Consider the following 20127-nt stretch of genomic DNA (forward strand, 5'->3'; position numbering starts at 1 on the left):
CCAGGCACCCAGCACCCTCTGCGTAAAGAACTTTCCACGCATATCCCCCCTAAACTTTTCCCCTCTCACTTTGAACTCGTGACCCCTAGTAATTGAATCCCCCACTCTGGGGGAAAAAGCTTCTTGCTATCCACCCTGCCTATACCTCTCATGATTTTGTACACCTCAATCAGGTCCCCCCTCAACCTCCATCTTTCTAATGAAAATAATCCTAATCTACTCAACCTCTCTTCATAGCTAGCGCCCTCCATACCAGGCAACATCCTGGTGAACCTCCTCTGCACCCTCTCCAAAGCATTTACATCCTTTTGGTAATGTGGCGACCAGAACTGCACACAGTATTCCAAATGTGGCCGAACCAAAGTTTTATACAACTGTAACATGACCTGCCAACCCTTGTACTCAATACCCCGTCCGATGAAGGAAAGCATGCCGTATGCCTTCTTGACCACTCTATTGACCTGCGTTGCCACCTTCAGGGAACAATGGACCTGAACACCCAAATCTCTCTCTACATCAATTTTCCCCAGGACTTTTCCATTTACTGTATAGTTCACTCTTGAATTGGATCTTCCAAAATGCATCACCTCGCATTTGCCCTGATTGAACTCCATCTGCCATTTCTCTGCCCAACTCTCCAATCTATCTATATTCTGCTGTATTCTCTGACAGTCCCCTTCACTATCTGCTACTCCACCAATCTTAGTGTCGTCTGCAAACTTGCTAATCCGACCACCTATACTTTCCTCCAAATCATTTATGTATATCACAAACAACAGTGGTCCCAGCACGGATCCCTGTGGAACACCACTGGTCACAATCCTCCATTTTGAGAAACTCCCTTCCACTGCTACTCTCTGTCTCCTGTTGCCCAGCCAGTTCTTTATCCATCTAGCTAGTACACCCTGGACCCCATGCGACTTCACTTTCTCCATCAGCCTACCATGGGGAACCTTATCAAATGCCTTACTGAAGTCCATGTATATGACATCTACAGCCCTTCCCTCATCAATCAACTTTGTCACTTCCTCAAAGAATTCTATTAAGTTCGTAAGACATGACTTTCCCTGCACAAAACCATGTTGCCTATCACTGATAAGCCCATTTTCTTCCAAATGGGAATAGATCTTATCCCTCAGTATCTTCTCCAGCAGCTTCCCTACCACTGACGTCAGGCTCACCAGTCGATAATTACCTGGATTTTCCTTGCTACCCTTCTTAAACAAGGGGACAACATTAGCAATTCTCCAGTCCTCCGGGACCTCACCCGTGTTTAAGGATGCTGCAAAGATATCTGTTAAGGCCCCAGCTATTTCTTCTCTCGCTTCCCTCAGCAACCTGGGATATATCCCATCCGGACCTGGGGACTTGTCCACCTTAATGCCTTTTAGAATACCCAACACTTCCTCCCTCCTTATGCCGACTTGACCTAGAGTAATCAAACATCTGTCCCTAACCTCAACATCCATCATGTCCCTCTCCTCGGTGAACACCGATGCAAAGTACTCGTTTAGAATCTCACCCATTTTCCCTGACTCCACGCATAACTTTCCTCCTTTGTCCTTGAGTGGGCCAATCCTTTCTCTCGTTACCCTCTTGCTCCTTATATATGAATAAAAGGCTTTGGGATTTTCCTTAACCCTGTTTGCTAAAGATATTTCATGACCCCTTTTAGCCCTCTTAATTCCTCGTTTCAGATTGGTCCTACATTCCCGATATTCTTTCAAAGCTTTGTCTTTCTTCAGCCTTCTAGACTTTATGTATGCTTCCTTTTTCCTCTTAGCTAGTCTCACAATTTCACCTGTCATCCATGGTTTCCTAATCTTGCCATTTCTATCCCTTATTTTCACAGGAACATGTCTCTCCTGCACGCTAATCAACCTCTCTTTAAAAGCCTCCCACATATTAAATGTGGATTTACCTTCAAACAGCTGCTCCCAATCTACATTCCCCAGCTCCTGCCGAATTTTGGTATAGTTGGCCTTCCCCCAATTTAGCACTCTTCCTTTCGGACCACTCTCGTCTTTGTCCATGAGTATTCTAAAACTTACGGAATTGTGATCACTATTCCCAAAGTAGTCCCCTACTGAAACTTCAATCACCTGGCCGGGCTCATTTCCCAACACCAGGTCCAGTATGACCCCTTCCCAAGTTGGACTATTTACATACTGCTCTAGAAAACCCTCCTGGATGCTCCTTACAAATTCTGCTCCACCTAGACCTCTAACACTAAGTGAATCCCAGTCAATGTTGGAAAAATTAAAATCTCCTATCACCACCACCCTGTTGCTCCTACATCTTTCCATAATCTGTTTACATATTTGTACCTCTATCTCACGCTCGCTGTTGGGAGGCCTGTAGTACAGCCCCAACATTGTTACCGCTCCCTTCCTATTTCTGAGTTCTGCCCATATTGCCTCACTGCTCAAGTCCTCCATAGTGCCCTCCTTCAGCACCGCCTTCTACTCGCAAAAAACAGACACATCCCCAAATAAAAGCAAGAAAAAAATTAACAGAATTTTTAACATTGAAAGAAACTAAGTAATGCCAGTATCTAACCTTAAAATTAAGATAATGGATTAAAATCATCCAAACTGCCCAGGGGAACCAACCCTCAGTCAAATTACTATCCTGTCTTCACTCCCAGTTGTTCTGCTTATTTTACCCTTCTGTAAATTATGTATTATTCTGCAGTGATGGCATCATAGTAGCATCTTAAAGCCCGGATCATGTCATTCCAGCTGTACTTTTACTGTTTATATGTTTGTTGGGATCCAGCAGGCAATTTGTGCACAAGTTTTTTTTTTATTCATTCATGGGATGTGGGCATCGCTGGCCAGGCCAGCATTTATTGCCCATCCCTAATTGCCCTTGAGAAGGTGGTGGTGAGCTGCCTTCTTGAACCGCTGCAGTCCATGTGGGGTAGGTATACCCACAGTGCTGTTAGGAAGGGAGTTCCAGGATTTTGACCCAGCGACAGTGAAGGAACGGCGATATAGTTCCAAGTCAGGATGGTGTGTGACTTGGAGGGGAACTTGCAGGTGGTGGTGCTGCCATGTATGTGCTGCTCTTGTCCTTCTAGTTGGTAGAGGTCGTGGATTTGGAAGGTGCTGTCTAAGGAGCCTTGGTGCATTGCTGCAGTGCATCTTGTAGATGGTACACACTGCTGCCACTGTCCGTCGGTGGTGGAGGGAGTGAATGTTTGTAGATGGGGTGCCAATCAAGCGGGCTTCTTTGTCCTGGATAGTGTCGAGCTTCTTGAGTGTTGTTGTAGCTGCACCCATCCAGGCAAGTGGAGAGTATTCCGTCACACTCCCGACTTGTTTTGAACAACATTATTGGTTCCCCTGCTGTTCCTTGTTTTTGACAGCTGCTTGCCGACTGCTTATTTATGTTTGATAGTTTTTGAACTTCGTAATTGGTAACTTTTGATCCTGCTTTGCTCCAACATTGACAGCCATGCTTTTAGCTGCCTGGGCCCGAAGCTCTGGAATTCCCTCTCTAAACCTTTCCACCTCTCTTTCCTCCTTTAAGATACCCCTTAAAAGTAACATTTGCGCCACACAAGTGCCAGGCAATGACAATCTCAAACAAGAGAGAATCTAACCCTCTCCCCTTGACATTCAATGGCATTACCATCGCTGAATCCTCCACTTTCAACATCCTGGGGCTCACCATTGACCAGAAACTGAACTAGACCAGCCACATAAATGCTGTGGCTATAAGAGCAGGTCACAGGCTGGGAATTCTATGAGGAGTAACTCACCTCCTGTCTCCCCAATGCCTGTCCACCATCTACAAGGCACAAATCAGGAGTGTGATGGAATACTCTCCACTTGGCTGCAGCTCCAACAACACTCAAGAAGCTCGACACCATCCAGGACAAGACAGCCGCTTGATCGGCACCCCATTCACCACCCTCAACATTCACTCCCTCCACCACCGATGCACAGTGATAGCAGTGTGTACCATCTACAAGATGCATTGCAGCAACTCACCAAGGCTCCTTCGACAGCACCTTCCAAACCCGTGACCTCTACCACCTAGAAGGACAAGGGCTGCAGATGCATGGGAACACCACCACCTGCAAGTTCCCCTCCAAGCCACACACCATCCTGCCTTGGAACTATATCGCCATTCCTTCACTGTCACTTGGTCAAAATCTTGGAATTCCTTTTCTAACAACACTGTTGGTGTACCTACACCTCAAAGACTGCAGCATTTCAAGAAGGCAGCTTACCATCACCTTCCCAAGAACAATTAGGGATGGGCAATAAATGCAGGCCAGCCAGTGATGCCCACATCCCATGAACGAATTTTTAAAAAATGATGTGGTAAATTCCAGGTGCAAACCCACATTTGGTGGTACATTTCTAACAGTGGCCCTGGAAAAATTGAGAGTTTGCATTTTGGCCGTTAGAAACTGGTTGTTGAGTAACAGCTATTCACGCTGTCATTTGCAGTCATTTTACTATTTGTTAAATCACTTCTTTCTCTCAATTATTCTATATACTAAAACATAGAGAACAAAGAAGGGTACAGGTTCCATGAGGGTTGTCCCAATCTTTTGCCATAAGCTGAGCAGAAACCCCAGAGGAACTGCATTTTTATGGCAAATTTCTGGCAGGAGATTGGGAGAAACCCTCATAGAAATTCTATTAACAAAGTCTTTACATGGGTCTCAAACTATGTCACTGTAATATTGTGCTAAGGACTTGGATGACCTGTTTGAAGGCAATATTCACCAACAGGGCAATACAGGTCTTTCCAAGGCCTCCAAACTGTGCTCTTTTAAATGTTGATTTAAAAAAAGAACACATAACATTGTTGTTTGTATCTTTTGTTCATATCCTTGCACATTAGTAAGCAGGTTTGTTCCATAATATTTGTCTCATAATTTAGTTCCAATTTTCATGCAATGAATTATCATTCTCGAGGGCTAGAGGAGTTGTGGGTAAATGCATCAGAAGCAACATAAAGACAGTTAATGAACAAGTTTATACCTGGTGTCTGTGAGTAGTTACTCTTCCTTCTCCTCAAAAATAAACAAACTTAGTTCACGGACTCACAGGTTAAATTTATGATTAAAAAAAACCAATATGACATGCAAGAATTAATTTATTTTATATATGTAAGCTACTTTTATGGTAGGGTACATTTGGAAGATTTAGGTCATATTTATGCCTAGTGTTTGAACTGTTATATGGTTGAGTTCATCCATCTATTTGTGAGATCATAAAACAGACAAAAATGACTCTTGTAAATTGTATTCTCCAGAACTATAAATTATATACATACTTACAAACAAAAATTGAAGCGCTTGGCCAGCTAATGCATTCTGAATGCTAATAATTTTTAAGGATTGTGCTTCAGTATGCTGTCAATATTGATCTATTATGAGGCATTTACTTACTTAATTTCTTCACTAATAGTAAACTAAGTCTTTCACAATGTGTGAATGTAAGCCTTTGCATTAAGCTATACTTCAAAATATTTTTCTGCTGTATCCATTAAGCCTTGATTTCAATCAAGTACTGCCACCGTGATAGGTGATTTGAAAAGATTTATCATTTTATTGTAATTTTAGGGTGTTGTTTTGAAGGTGGGGGCATTGCAATAAATGCACAAAAGGTACATTTGGAAGGTTTCAATTAATAAACAGTAAAACAGCTTATAAATAAATTATACTAGCCAACATGTCACAGATGAATGACAGAAATTGAAACTGTTCAGTGGCTTCCTGCAAAATATACCAAAGCAATCTCATTAGGTTTGTTAGTCTTTTTTAGAAAAAGAAAGAAAACTTATCATACACTGGCTCAGTGATGAACAGTTTAATATTGTTTTCCTTCGTTGAGCCAAGTATGTTCGACATCACCAGGTAAAGAACCAAACCGCTGTGTAATGCACATCAGTGCTTGCCTGATGTGGGGTGCACATTCTTTCCCCATTTAGCCAAGGCCAGAAAGTTCAGGACCCCACCATCCCCCACCCCCACTTCTCCAAGTCTGCCTTGGCTGCTGCTGGAGTTTAACTGTCTAAAGCTGTGCACGTTGCCAGTGCAAGGCACTGGTAAACTGTTTGTCCAACCAACACAATCCCAATTGGCTTGCAAGGATATCTATGGTCAGCGACAGTTCTACTGCTCCAGGTATGATCAATGAACCAAGCTAGCTGGCTGATCAATCATCAACAGGGATACTGAGGGAGGTGATGGTGGAAATCGCAGAGGCACTGACCATAATTTTTCAGTCTTCCTTAGACTCTGGCACTAGCCCAGAGGATTGGAGAATTGCAAACATCAAATCCTTGTTCAAAAAAGGGTGTAAAGATAAGTCCAGCAACTACAGGCCAGTCAGTTTAACTTCAGTGGTGGGAAGATTTATAGAAAAAATAATTTGGGACAAAATCAATAGTCATATGGACAAATGTGAGTTAATTTAGGAAAGTCAGCATGGATTTCTTAAGGGAAAATTATGTTTCACTAACTTGCTGGAGTTTTTTGAAGGGGTAACAGAGAGGGTTGATGAGGGCAATGCTGTTGATGTGGTGTACACGGACTTTCAAAAGGCATTTGATACAGTGCCACACAACAGACTTGTGAGCAAACTTGTAGCTCATGGAATAAAAGGGACGGTAGCAACATGGATACAAAATTGGCTGATTGACAGGAAACAAAGAGTAGTGGTTAATGGATGTTTTTCGGACTGGAGGAAGGTTTGTAGTGGAGTTCCCCAGAGATCAGTGTTGGAACCCTTGCTTTTCCTGATATATATTAATGAACTAGACCTTGGTGTACAGGGCAAAATTTCAAAGCTTTCAGATAATACGAAACTTGGAAGCATTGTGAACTGTAAGGAGGATGGTGTAGAACTTCAAAAGGATAGAGACAAGTTGATGGAATGGGCAGACAGGTGGCAGATGAAGTTCAGCTTCAGAGAAATGTGAAGTGATTCATTTAGGTAGGAAGAACATGGAGAGACAATATAGAATAAAGGGCACAATTCTAAAGGGGTTGCAGGAACAGAGGGACCTAGGTGTATTAGTGCATGTCATTGAAAATGGCAGGACAGGTTGAGAGTGCAGTTAATAAAGCATACGGTATCCTGGGCTAGAGGCCTGCTACCCGACCTGAACGCGACGGGACCCGACGACATGTGTCGGGTTCGGATTGAGTCGGGCCCATCTTCTGGGGCCGGCTTTCGGGCTTGGGTTGGGTTGGGCCAAGTCCAGGTCGAGTTGGGTCGGGCCGGACACACACGGTAAGTGCTCTGCCGGTAAGTACTGAAATAAAAAAAACTTACCTGAGCTGGGAGTCCGGGACGAAACTGAGTCTGTGCAGTACGCGATGACATCACTATGACGTCATCGCGCATGCGCTGCAGCTCGGTGGAGCTTCCCAGTGGGAAGGTAAATAAAGTAATGGTCGGGTCGAGCTCGGGTCAGGTTGTGTAGTGGCAGGTTCGGGTCAGGTCGGGCTCGGGGCAAAATTGGAGGGACTCGGGCCGGGTCCGCTGTGGTTCAGGTCGGGGTCTTTTTCCTGACCTAAAGCAGGCCTCTATCCTGGGCTTTATTAATAGGGGCATAGAGTACAAGAGCACGGAGGTTATGTTGAACTTGTATAAGACACTAGTTCAGCCTCAGCTGGAGTATTGCATCCAATTCTGAGCGCTACACTTTAGGAAAGATGTGAGGGCATTAGAGAGAGTATGGAAAAGATTCACGAGAATGGTTCCAGGGATGAGAAATTTCAGTTATGAAGATACATTGGAGAAGTTAGGACTGTTTTCCTTGGAGAAGAGAAGGTGATTTGATAGAGGTATTCAAAATCATGAGCGGACTGGACAGAGTAGAGAGAGAGAAACTGTTCCCCCTCGTGAAAGGATCGAGAATGAGAGGGCACAGATTTAAAGTATTTGGTAAGAGAAGCAAAAGTGACATGAGGAAAAACCTTTTCACGCAGCGAGTGATTAAGGCCTGGAATGCACTGCCTGAGAAAGTGGTGGAGGCAGGTTCAATTGAAGCATTCAAAAGGGATTTAGGCAGTTATATGTAAAGGAAAAATGAGCAGTGTTACGGGGAACAGGCAGGGGAATGAAACTGAGGGAGTTGCTCTTTCGAGTGCTTGTGCGGACATGATGGGGTGAATGGCCTCATTCTGCGCTGTAACAATTCTGTGAACAATGCACTGGACTTTTATGGTTACTATTATGGTTCTACCTGGCTCAGTTATCAGATTACAGAGTCTGCCACAGATGATCACATCTCTCCCATCTCCAATCTCTCTTTGCCAGGTGTGTCATCTTGAAGCCAACTTGACCCAGAGAGACCCTGTTTACTTTCACCTCTCCATCATGAATGAATCTTAGATGAATCTAAGAATGGTTGCCGCACAGAAGGAGGCCATTTGGCCTATCAAACCTATATCAGCTCTCTGCAAGGACAATTTAGCTAGTTCCACTCCCCACCCTGTCCCTGCAGCCCTGTATTTTTTTTCCCCTTTGGATGCTCATCCAATTCCCTTTCGAAAGCTTTTATTAAATCTACCTCCACCACCCTTTTAGGCAGTGCATTCCCGATCATACACTTGCTGTTAGTTCTTTTGCCAATCACTTTAAATATGTGACCTCCGGTTCTCAACCCTTCTGCCAATTGAAACAGTTTCTCTCTCTCTGCTCTGTCCCCTCATGATTTTGAACACCTGTATCAAACCTCCTCTCAACCTTCTCTTCTCTAAAGAGAACAATCCCACTTCTCCAAACTATCCACAAAACTAAAGTACCTCATCGCTGGAATCATTCTTGTAAATCTTTTCTGCACCCTCTCTGAAGCGTTCTCACCCTTCCTAAAGTGCGGTGCGCAGAATTGGACACAATACTCCAGGTGAGGCTAAACCAATGTTTTATAAAGGTTCATCATAACTTCTTTATTGTATGGGAGATATTTCCACAAGCGTCATCCCACACAAGTGCACTCAATAGAAAATATTCCAGTAACTTGAACATGTGGGGAACAGTGGGCATGAACTTGCCTTCCTGTGCCACTCAGACCTGACCTGTTTTAATATTCCCATACAATGGAATCAGGTTTTCAGGATAGACTAACATCTTAACCTAGGTGTCTGCAACCTTTTTTACCTGAAGAGCCTTTTAAAAAAAAATGCCTAAAATAAAAACTATTGTGAGCTGCAAGGTGAAAAATTCAGCATTTCTAAACCAAATACTTGGTAAATTGCTAAATGTCTCTTGTAGAATGAATCATTTGCATATATAATAAACAAAATATGTGTTGAATTTATGTATCAATAGAAAAAGCATCTAAATTAAAATAGACCTAACTGAATTATCGTGTTTTTAAACTTTTTTTTACTATAATTGTATCAGTAAATTCATCTTTAAAATAAATGTTAACTTAAGGTGCATAGAATTAAGGCAATTTTTTGGCTATTGATTCTCTTGATAAAAAAGCTTCTAATAGCACATTTAGAATAATTTATCATTTCAGCTATATTAGAAATAATAATGGTCGCAATGATAAAACCTGTTCCTCCAATCAAAGGCATTATCTATAACCATGATGTAGCTATGCCACTAGAACAGGTTTATTTAGAGAACAATGATGTTTTTCGTTAAGCTAATCATTTGAAACCATGAAGTGTAGGATAATGATTAACCCTTTATCCCCACATTAAAAACACGGCTGTTACTTTTCTTGACTTAATTTTTTTTTAGACTTTTTCATGTTAATGCAATCCAACTGGAAAAGGTTGGGAACTGCAAATGAGATATTAAAGAGCTGCATGCGGCTCCAGAGCCTCAGGTTGCTGATCCCTGTCCTAACCCCGGATAGTTGAGTGGATAGGGAGGGTATGAATCTGACAGGTATGGGCATTGTACCTCAACCAAGGACAATATTGAAGGATTTGTTTCATAAACATAAAAGATCTGTAATTCAAGGCCACTCCATAGATGTGGAAATTATGCAACCGTTCTCACTGATTAAATAAACAAGCACTGGCACTGGATATAAATTTTCAACCAGCTGACTCAGGAACCTATGCCCCTAATTATAACCTAATTAAGAAATTATAACCTTAAATCATCCATAACCACTTCCAGAATGCAAGCTCTTAATACTAATTGACAGAGTTCATTATAAGACATTAAGCCAATTCACCAATAATGGTCCCATATGCATTAGTAGAGTGGCAGCCTGACCCCACTGGATTCTGTGAGCTCGGCTCATTTGAGTCATTAACAATGCTTCTGCCACATCTTTTGCACGTGCAGAGAATGGTGTTGCAACAGTGGTGATGGGTGGGGGATGGGGGGAATCAAGACTGCAGCAGCTCTTAAAGGGCTGCTCCCATTCTTAAATAGAGGCATCTGATTTTAGTTAGATTCTGGAGAAAAATGGTTGGAGGATTGCCCCCTTCACAGAGGACAGTGTAAGCATTTATTATTTACTTAAATTTTAGTTGTCCTTTCCAAAATTGTTTTGCCAGTCAAAGCTTTTTTTAAAAAATGATGAATGTTTATTATTGGTTCAAGAAAGCATGTCTTGTTCATAGCTGAGTTCACCAGATTTTTTTGACCTGATTTGAGGGAAAAAATGAATTCCAAAATTCAGAAGTCCTGTTCGTGAACACAGTTTCTACCTGAGGAAAACCGTGTAGCACCTATATGAATTATTGATTAGAGTATGTCACGCATTGCGAGACAACTTTTTCAGTGCTTTAGTGGAAATTAAAAGATATATTTTTTCAATGAATAACTGCAACTGAATTCTTCTTTCTTTTGTCTTTGGCATGGGGGTAACACTGCAAATGCTGCGTTTAATGCTCTTTGGTAGTTGCCCCAAGGAGCTGGTGGTGGGCTTTCTCCTACATCTCTGCAGACTTTGTGGTGATAGTGCTTCCACAATGTTGTTAGGTCAGGAATTCCAGGATATTGAACCAGCAATGATTTAGTAAGAAATGAACTGTTCTTACACATCATGCATTACTAAGGGGAAGGAATACAATTGCACTGTGCGGTATCAGTAACAAACGAGTTAATAGATTTCTTTGAATTTTACCTGTCTAATGTTTTAACCCAAGCATTAAACCAAAATTACACTGCATCATCATTAAAATAGTTAATGACAGAAATTCATATGAATGTTCATTAGAAACGTTGCCCATAAGATTTCAAATGTCATTCATAGGTACAAAGTGACATTTATTATTATGTTTAAGTGTGATCATATCCTTGACATCAAACAATCTGCATTCAAATCATGGAATGGGGCAGGTTGTTAACTCATCCTGTCAGATATACATGTAAGACTTTAGGGGGAAAAAGGGGGCCTTGGACACCAATAAAATTGCAAATTTCAGTGTATTTCATGATATCCTAAATAAACATGAACAACTCACATTTCTCTTCCAGCATCAAATATTAATCCATTTGAGGTTGGAACTGCAATTGCCATTGTGTGTGCATTGACACTGTGCAAACAGTTAGGATATTGCTATTCCAGCCCTCTCATTCTTAGGCAAAGTCAAGAGCTTGACAAATTCTCTTCCTAATTATACCTGCCAGTGTTTGCTTCCCAATACAGTTAAGCTTCAATCAGATTTTTAGAATTCAGGATTAAGTTTCATGCTGTAATGCTTCAATATGTGGAAAGCCTTGCATTGTTTAGTTTGTTTTGTCGCAATCATAACTCAGGTCTTGGTTTAGTCAAATATGCCGTTGTATGAATAAGTACAAAATGCATGGTGCAAAACATACCTGAATACACATACACAAATGATAAGTAGCTGGCATAATGTACAAATTATTATACATGCAAGACAGCAGGGACACTATTGTCTTACTGCATGCATTAAGATTCAATCCAAAGTAGTTGGACTTTTAAGATTTATGCATGTTTTGCATGCCTAAGTCTCATGGGTATTACACCATCAAGAATTTCTTGACTACAAATAATGTTACGATCCCGTTAGGGACTATTAACTGGGAATTCGACTTTCTCTTTTTAAAAGTTATTACTGAAAGAGTTACGCCACACAATTTCACATTTTAAGCACAAGCTTTACAAGAATTAAACAAAGAAAAACACTACTAACTTAACTACAACTTGAGACATTTATATTTTAAACTTAAAATCTTAACAGAGCATGAATATTTGAAACTCTAAATCCCATCAGAACATTCCTATTTGACTGTTACTTCCACCCAACAATCCCCTATGCATTACAGGATCTTGGTGGTTTGTTCACTTCTCCTGTGACCAATCCAAAGTGTACCACAGGTCTTAGGAATTCACTTTGATTTTCTTAGTTTCTTAGCTGTCTTCCGAGATTTGAGATTTCCGGGGGAATTCTCCCTCTAGCTTTGGCTAGGCAAATCCTCCAGTTCACGTACAACACCTCACAAATCCGGATTTCCTAGATTGAGCACGGACCTGCCTCAAAAGAGAAACACCCCTGGTTCCTGATGGCCTCTCCGCTCCTGAGCCCAGCTGACTTCCAAAAGCCAACAGCTTTCCAAAAGCCAACTGCTTGTCTAAAAGCCAACTGACTGACTGCATCAGCAAGCACACAGATCTAAAAACCAACAGACACCCCTTGCATCATCCATCTCCATATCAAGTGGTACATATGGGATATCCCAGATAGCAATTTAAACTAATTATTCCCAACTCCAAACCTTCTCTTTGATCTAGGAAATCATATGAATAATTTAAACCCCTGACTGAGGTAGCTGTAGACACACTGGGCTGGATTTTACAGACTGCCCCTGACGTCACAGTTTGTGGTGGGGAGGGGCGGGCGGCGGAAAATGCCTCTGGGAGAGGTCCACCATGGGCCTTGATGCCAGGAAGGCCCGGCCCGCTATTGCTGGCAGTGGTGAGGCCTCGTGGCGGCCCCCTCACCACTCAACGATGGGAGCCAAGTCTAAATATGTTAATTTATTAAAATTAATGTATTAATTACTTACCCACTCCCGCCGTCCATTCCGCAGCGACATTGCTGCTGGTGGCCGGCACTCCCGTGCCTTCGGATACCCTCCAGGGATCCGATGCGGGACACTGGTGGGGAGGGGGGGAGCAGGTAAGTATTTCGATGCGGGGGTGGGGTGGGGGGGAGTGGGGTCAAACTAATCGGATTGGTGTAGGGGATGGTGGGGAGGGGTGAAGTTAAAAGTTTATGAACTTTGGAGGGGGCAAGGTCAGGTATACAAGGTAAGTATTTTGAGGGGGAGAGGGCAAGGAATGAATTGTATGGTTATGGGGGGGGTGGGGAAGAAGGGGACTAGAAACATTTATTTAATTTTTTAAAATAAATTTTAACTTAATATCGCTTTGAAAATGTAAATTGTAATGTAGGGCTTGAAGCTCTTTAAAAATGGTGTCAATGTCTGAGCAGTGGTGCCTGACGACTTTGCCGGGGATGGACTGCCCGCTCCCTCCATGTCGTTGGGGGGGGGGTGTCCACCCCGGCCATTTAAATGAGCTGCCATGCTGAATATCGCGGAGAATCCACGATGCGCAGTCCGCACGGGCGGACTGCCATTTTTAAAGCTCGCCGCTGATCTCGGTGGTGAGCTTAGAAAATCCAGCCCACTGTCCCCATCAACCATTTCAGCGGAGTTCCCATTGTACAGAGTCTTTATATTTCCCAATATGTCCTTACTAAATAAACATGGGCCACCCTTTGATTTGTAATCACCATCGGTTTGTTTGCCAGCTTCTCAAACCAGGGGCTGGACTTTAAATCCCGCCCCCGATCTCGCATGCTGCGGCTCATTTAAATAGCCCAGGGCGGCCCGACACCACACCCTCCCTGCCCCCCAATCACGCGGAGAGGGCGGGTTGTCTGTCACCGGCAATGGCGTCAGCTGCCCGTGCGCAGGCGTTGGCACCATTTTGAAAGGGTAGCCAGCCCTGCCAGCATATTTAAATTTTTAAAGATACCCCCCTCAAAAATTTATCAATTAAATTTCCAATGCTCCTTTCCCCACCCCCCAATAACAATTTCATCAACTTTGCCCATCCCCCCCAAAACACTTACCTTTTTAAATCTGACCTTCACCACCGCCACCACCCACCTCCCCCTCCCCCCCCCCCTCTCGACTGCATCAAGTTTAAAGATCACAGCTTCCCACCATCCCCTACACCCATTACATTTATTTGACCCCATTCCCCCCCTCACTGAAAATCTTAACAACTCCACGCCCCCACTAGTGTCACGCAGCTTACCCCAGATCGGAAATTGAAGGCACGGGAGTGCCGGCCGCCACACTGAGGATCGTGATGGGCCTAGAAGATTAAAGGTAAGTTTATTTAAGTATTCATCCCGTTCATTTAAATATAGTAATTCAGTTCCCATCGCCTAGCGGAGGAGGGACCACCACGGAGCCACGCCGGCCTCCGTGGCGGGCCTCTGCTGGAACAATCTTCCGTCCCCCTCCCCCCGCCACGGAACCCAACTTCGTGGGCTTGATAAAATCCAGCCCCAGGTGTTTTTATTTGCCTTGCATTAAAAAAATTCAATTCCCAAATTAAAAGTTACCTCTAGAAAATTAACACAACCCATGAACTAGGTGATGGTAACAATAAGAATTCTCCATATATGGACAATGCAGGTTCAGAAGCTGCTGTGGAAAGAACAAAGAGATAAGGGTAATTCATTTAATGCCAAACACAATAATTGCCTTGAATTCATTTCTCACCCAAGTGTCAACCTAAAAAGGCTTTTTTGTAAGAAGACTTAGTAACTTGATTACTCCTACATGTCGCTCTTCCAATAACTTTATCAATGCTGGTTGGAGGCCACTATTACTCATGTTAAAACCCAAGAGAAGCTCATGGCCAGTGACTTCTGGAGCTCAAGTCTGAGAGTCTGGCTGAGCTGGCCTTCTGATACATGGTAGCATTTGGTTAAGGGGCTGGTGAGGGAGTAGACATGCTGCCATCCTGAGAGGGGGCAACACCTGCCACATTGTTGTGTCACTGCCACTCTCATGAATCTGCAGCATATCATTCCCACCAATTTGCAGGAGAGGAGATGAGTGATGCTCTGAAAGACCAGTTTCTCCAAGGTGGAAAATAAGTTGGAGCCCAGAGTCTGGGTGGCAGCCGATTGGGCTTCAGTCAAAGCTACAAAGTTTGACAGCACAGAGTCTTAGTGTGAGGGCCAGCTGCAGCATCCCTGAAAGTGACCACATGTTCCAAAGTAGACTGCAGAGAGCTGGTGCTGGGCAATAGGACACCAGACAAGCTGGAAGTGAACTCTTCCATACTAGATATGGTATGGACATTCATTGACCGGCTTTCCAATACCTTGTATACTTACTTGTGTGCTTCAAGGCAGCTTCTTGTCACGCTGACCTGAGGTCAGCATCTGAGTTCTGCTAGCAGAGCTGGGAGATGACCTCGCCCTCTGGTGAGCTGCCATTTGGACTGTCCCTGTCACCACAACTGGCTCCTGCTCACTCATGCTGGGTGTTTCACCAAATGTAGACCCCTCCAACTCACTATTCAACCCACTCAAGGTGCCAATCTCTGTGTTGGTGCTTGAGAGGGAAGGAATACTCAATGATACATCCGCAGCGGGATTGTCCTAATCCGAGGTGTCTTCTTCAGAGTTTTACTTCTGAGAAGGAACTAGCAAAAAGAGAAAAGGGACAAGAGTTAGCATGACACTGACAGACTGGACAGCAGCAGCTGACAGGCTTCACAATGCAGCTTGAAGTTGTCAAGCTGGCTGAATGATTTTCTTGAGGTACATGACTGGGTGCCAATGATAAGCACAGACCCTGCCCTTGAAGGGCTACAGTTTTCTACAGCTTCTTTCTCCACCTGTGTATGGGTCATGATGTTATACTTCCCCCCCTACCTGGTCATACTCCTCTCCTATGTGCTGTGCATCATTTTGTCCTGCAGAAATAGACAATGAGAGATGGTAAGTGACTACTGAAAGGGAAAGTGCTTCAGGATGTAATGCAAATACCAAAAAGGAGAAGAAGCAAGATGCAAGCAGGATGGGGAAGTGTTAAATGGAAAGCAAGTGGCATGAAAGGAATTTCTGGATCTGCAAGTACTACCAAGTGGAGACAGATTGCTGTTAATGGCTGTTGTGATGGCAGCAAGCAGGAGGTAAGTCTGTGTCTGGAATGTGAATAAGAACTGATATATTGTGCCCTTTTGATCAATGGTGGAGTTTGTGATGCAGGGGAGAGAATTGTTCTGAGTGCAGGGGGAGGGAGACTGTTGCCAGGTGTTACTAAGAAATGGAGAAACAGAGAGATGTATTCATCCTTGCTGGTCTTAAGGTCACTGAAAAGTTTCCTTTATTGAATCCAGGTTCTGGAACAGATCATCTTTGCCACCTCTCTCCAGGCCCAATGTATTGGAGGTCTTCCCACTTCTAGGAAACAGAACATCCCTCCTTGCCTTCACCTCTTCTACAGAGACAGGCATCAAAGAATCTGAAGGTAAATTTACAAATAGTTGCTCAGATTCTGTACTTTCCAGTTATTAGCAAACACAACCTCCTTTTAAGAGTTGCATTCCCACTTCTGCAAGTTCAGAGGAGGTGATTCGCGAAACAAAGTGCAGGAGATATTCAAGTGACAAAAAATGAACAGGGGGGCAAATTTGAAGAAATTCTTGTCAGAGAAACAGTAATTCATTGGGTTGGTAACTTCTTGCTTTGCTTAAGCTGCCATTCCAAATTATCAATAATGATTTTTCCTCGACTGACATTAGGACAATGATTGGCCTTCACTAAATACTATATGTAGATTCTCTTAAATGGGCAATTGAACAAGTTAATTGTTTCATTGGAGTTGAAATGGCAAAACACTCCATTAAACTCACCTGGTGTGCATTCTAATTAATCTTTCTCTACTGACGCTGTATGCTGTTTTTCTTTATGACTCTGGCTGGTTTGGTCTTGCTCAACATACGTTTTGAATGCCCTTTCCAACTCCGAAAAATGTCATTTGAGAGATTTACATTGAATTTACATTCAGATGTGGCTCAATCCTGGTGCACATCATCTCCCAGGAAATGCATTTTTGCTTAGTACAATGATTCAAATTATTTTACTCAAACCACTTAATCTGATAATGAGATAGAGATGATTATTTATATTTTAGATACATAGAAAATGTGTTCAAGATTAACTTTCAACAACTAGTTCAGTCCATGTTGGACACTTTTGGCCAAAATGGAAATAATACTTAATTGTGGGTCAAGAACAGTCAAGTTGCTCCTCGACTCCACAGGTTCTAATTCAAGCAATTTTTTAAGAAGAAAGAAAGAACTTACTTTGATATAGCACTTTTCACAACCTCGGGATATTCCAAAGCACTTTAAATCCATTTAAGTACTTTTGAAATGTAGTCACTGTTGTAATGTAGGGAATGCACAGTAGCCAATTTGTGCACGAAGTAAGTGTTTTTCATGATGTTGGTTGAAGGACAAATATTGGCCAGGACTTGAGGAGAACTCCCCTGTTCTATTTTGAATAATGCCATGGGATCTTTTATGTCCACTTGAGAGAGCAGATAGGTCCTATGTTTAACATGTCACCCAAAAGTCTAAGAATTCTAACCACTCTCTTGGGTCCCATTGTTTCAGTGTTTACTCTTTGAGGTTCAACTCCACTAGTATTAATGTTCCAAGATGACTTTAAATTGCTAATGGAGGCGATACCAGGTAGCTCATTCAAACTGCTCAAGTCATTGTTCTGGAAGAGGGCTATTCAGACATATGTCTCCACCTCGATATCTTGGTATGTAGGGTATTTCAATGCATATTGCGGTGGCCATCTTAGCAGCCTTCTTTTTAAAAGTTTAATTTAGGTTTCCAATCGGTGCATTAAAAAAATAATTTGGCAAAGCACATTTACATGACACAATGCTCTCATGGCCAGCCCCCCCATCTTCCACCCTCAGCAAACTTCAGCTTGTCTGAAACTCTACTGCCAATATCCTAACTCGCACCCAGACCCCTTCACCCAGCGCCTCTGTGCTTGCTGACCTACATTGGTGCATGGTCTACCAATGCCTCAATTGTAAAACTGAGTTGCTAATATTTTGAAATTGGACGTAAAATTGGGGCAAATTGATGTTAAAAGACTCTTCGTTAGGCAAGCTATAAGGATTTTTTTTTTTGAGTGGAACATGGGAAAATCTGAGTGGTGCTGTCAGAGACCCTGTCTGATGCTAGGATGGATGCAAGCACGTTGGGGGAGGTTAGTGGGAGTTTTATTTTGCTCTGATGTATACTATCTTAGCGTAATTAATGCTGACAGTGGATGACAAAGTTGAAAAGTTTTGCCTACCCAGCACTGACAGCCCAAAAGCAAAAACACAGCCCAAAATATTCTGAAGCCATTTAATTAAAATTATGCAGACTGTGTAAATTAAAAACTTTTGTCTGAGCTGCATAAATATGAAGAGAATGGGTTAAAAAAAAATCCAGCTGTGACAACCCATTGCAGTAAAAGCTGTGAGAAATTCTCCTCTCCCTAACAGAATCAATTTTAACACCTACAAGATCCTCATTTTTGTATTACATGCTTTGGCAGTTCACTCTTCACACTTTCCATCTATCTGATCAATAAAGTCTCAGTTTTCAAGAGGCGAAATAAGGTGGTGTAAGTCAAACAGCGGTTTTATAGATTCTCTTTTCCCTATGATATTTGTTTTTTAATTCACAGTTGATTCCATATGTCTTCTCTGCTTTCAAGAAGTTGTACAATTCTGATTTGCAACACCATGGAGGATTTTGCACTGCTTTTGGCAGTTATCCTATTGAAGGCTGCTAAAAATCACAAGTGCAAAAGTCATCAATGTTCTTGAGTAAGATTTACATTTTTAGATAAAAGGAGAATGCTAAGTTTCAGAGTTACGTCATTGTTTTGAATGATTATATCCCAGCAAGTCAGTGCTACCGGGAGAGGGGAGGGAGAAAGCAAAATACATACAGGAATATTAGAACCCATTAAAAGTATTGTTCCATAGACCGTTCTTCCTGTCATTGACACGACCACAGCTTTGATTGAACATTGAAGAAATCTGTTCCTGTTACATGAAACAATATCACATGACCAAACCCAGCAACAGTTTGAGTGGAGACAGTGAACTATATGAATAAAATTTAAAAGAGCAAACTCACAAAGTGAGGGGTAGGGAAAGGGACTGTATATTATGAAAAACCAAAGATGTAATATAATACATTCTCAGAGTTTGGGCAATGTAAGACACTTTGTTTAACCAAACATGCTGTTTCAAATGATTGATCCCATATTAATTTAGTGTTGAAAATGTAACATTATAGCTGGAATTTTATGTAGGCGACTGGGGTGCCGCCACCGGGGCTAAAAGCTACAGGGTAGGGGGCGACTAATTAAGTGGCTGCTGCTGGGGCTGCAGTCCCTATTAAGGATGGCGGCCCGCCCGCAACAGCTGCCAGCTCAGTCAAAGGGCCGGTAGTTCAGTAGCCTCTTCATCGCCAGCACTTGTGGTGGCCACTGCTGGGGCTGCGCCTGGAGAATTAGGGAGCATCAATGGCCGTGCGCCCTCAATGTCAGGTAAGTGGGGTCGGGGGTGTAGGGGCACGTTAGGCAGAGCCCAGTGAGTTGAGGGGGTGGAGTTGCAGAAGAGAGACAACACTGTTGCCATGTAGGTGGTGTTACAACTGAGGCGGGAGTAATGCACTGTCAATTCAGTCCCACTATTCCACAGACGACATGATATTATTAAAGTTTCCCACCTACAGGAAAATTAGCCAAATCAATCACTTTATTAACCCCCAGAATAAAACACACCAAACCAGATATCTTTAAACATCAACAAATTAGCTATTTATTAATAAACTAAATCTTACTATTGAGATAAAGCTATGTCTGAAAAGACTTTATAACTTTTTATTCCTCCTATCCCTCATGCACACACACATACATTCAAAAACCAACAGTTAACCAGTTTTTAAAATGCTGTTTTAAGTGAGAGTTGTTTCTTAGGAATAAATAAATAGCTGGGTTGTAAGTCCTCATGGGTTATGTTCCCAGTTCGGTGAGTCCCAGAGTCGAACAGTCAGATACCACTCAAAGTCTCTAGGCGAGTT

The 20127-nt window shown here is 42.6% G+C and overlaps 1 long non-coding RNA gene across 1 annotated transcript in view; it reads left to right on the forward strand.

Moving 5' to 3' along the window:
• The window catches only part of LOC137346692 (uncharacterized), a 411123-nt gene that overhangs the window by 313441 nt on the left and 77555 nt on the right, over positions 1-20127 (forward strand). The window contains exon 3 of the long non-coding RNA XR_010968752.1: positions 16354-16484. This is a non-coding gene — a long non-coding RNA (uncharacterized lncRNA). The remainder of the gene's footprint in view (positions 1-16353; positions 16485-20127) is intronic.

The sequence above is a fragment of the Heterodontus francisci genome, chromosome 30, assembly GCF_036365525.1.
Source record: "Heterodontus francisci isolate sHetFra1 chromosome 30, sHetFra1.hap1, whole genome shotgun sequence".
In the NCBI taxonomy this organism is placed as follows: Eukaryota; Metazoa; Chordata; class Chondrichthyes; order Heterodontiformes; family Heterodontidae; genus Heterodontus; species Heterodontus francisci.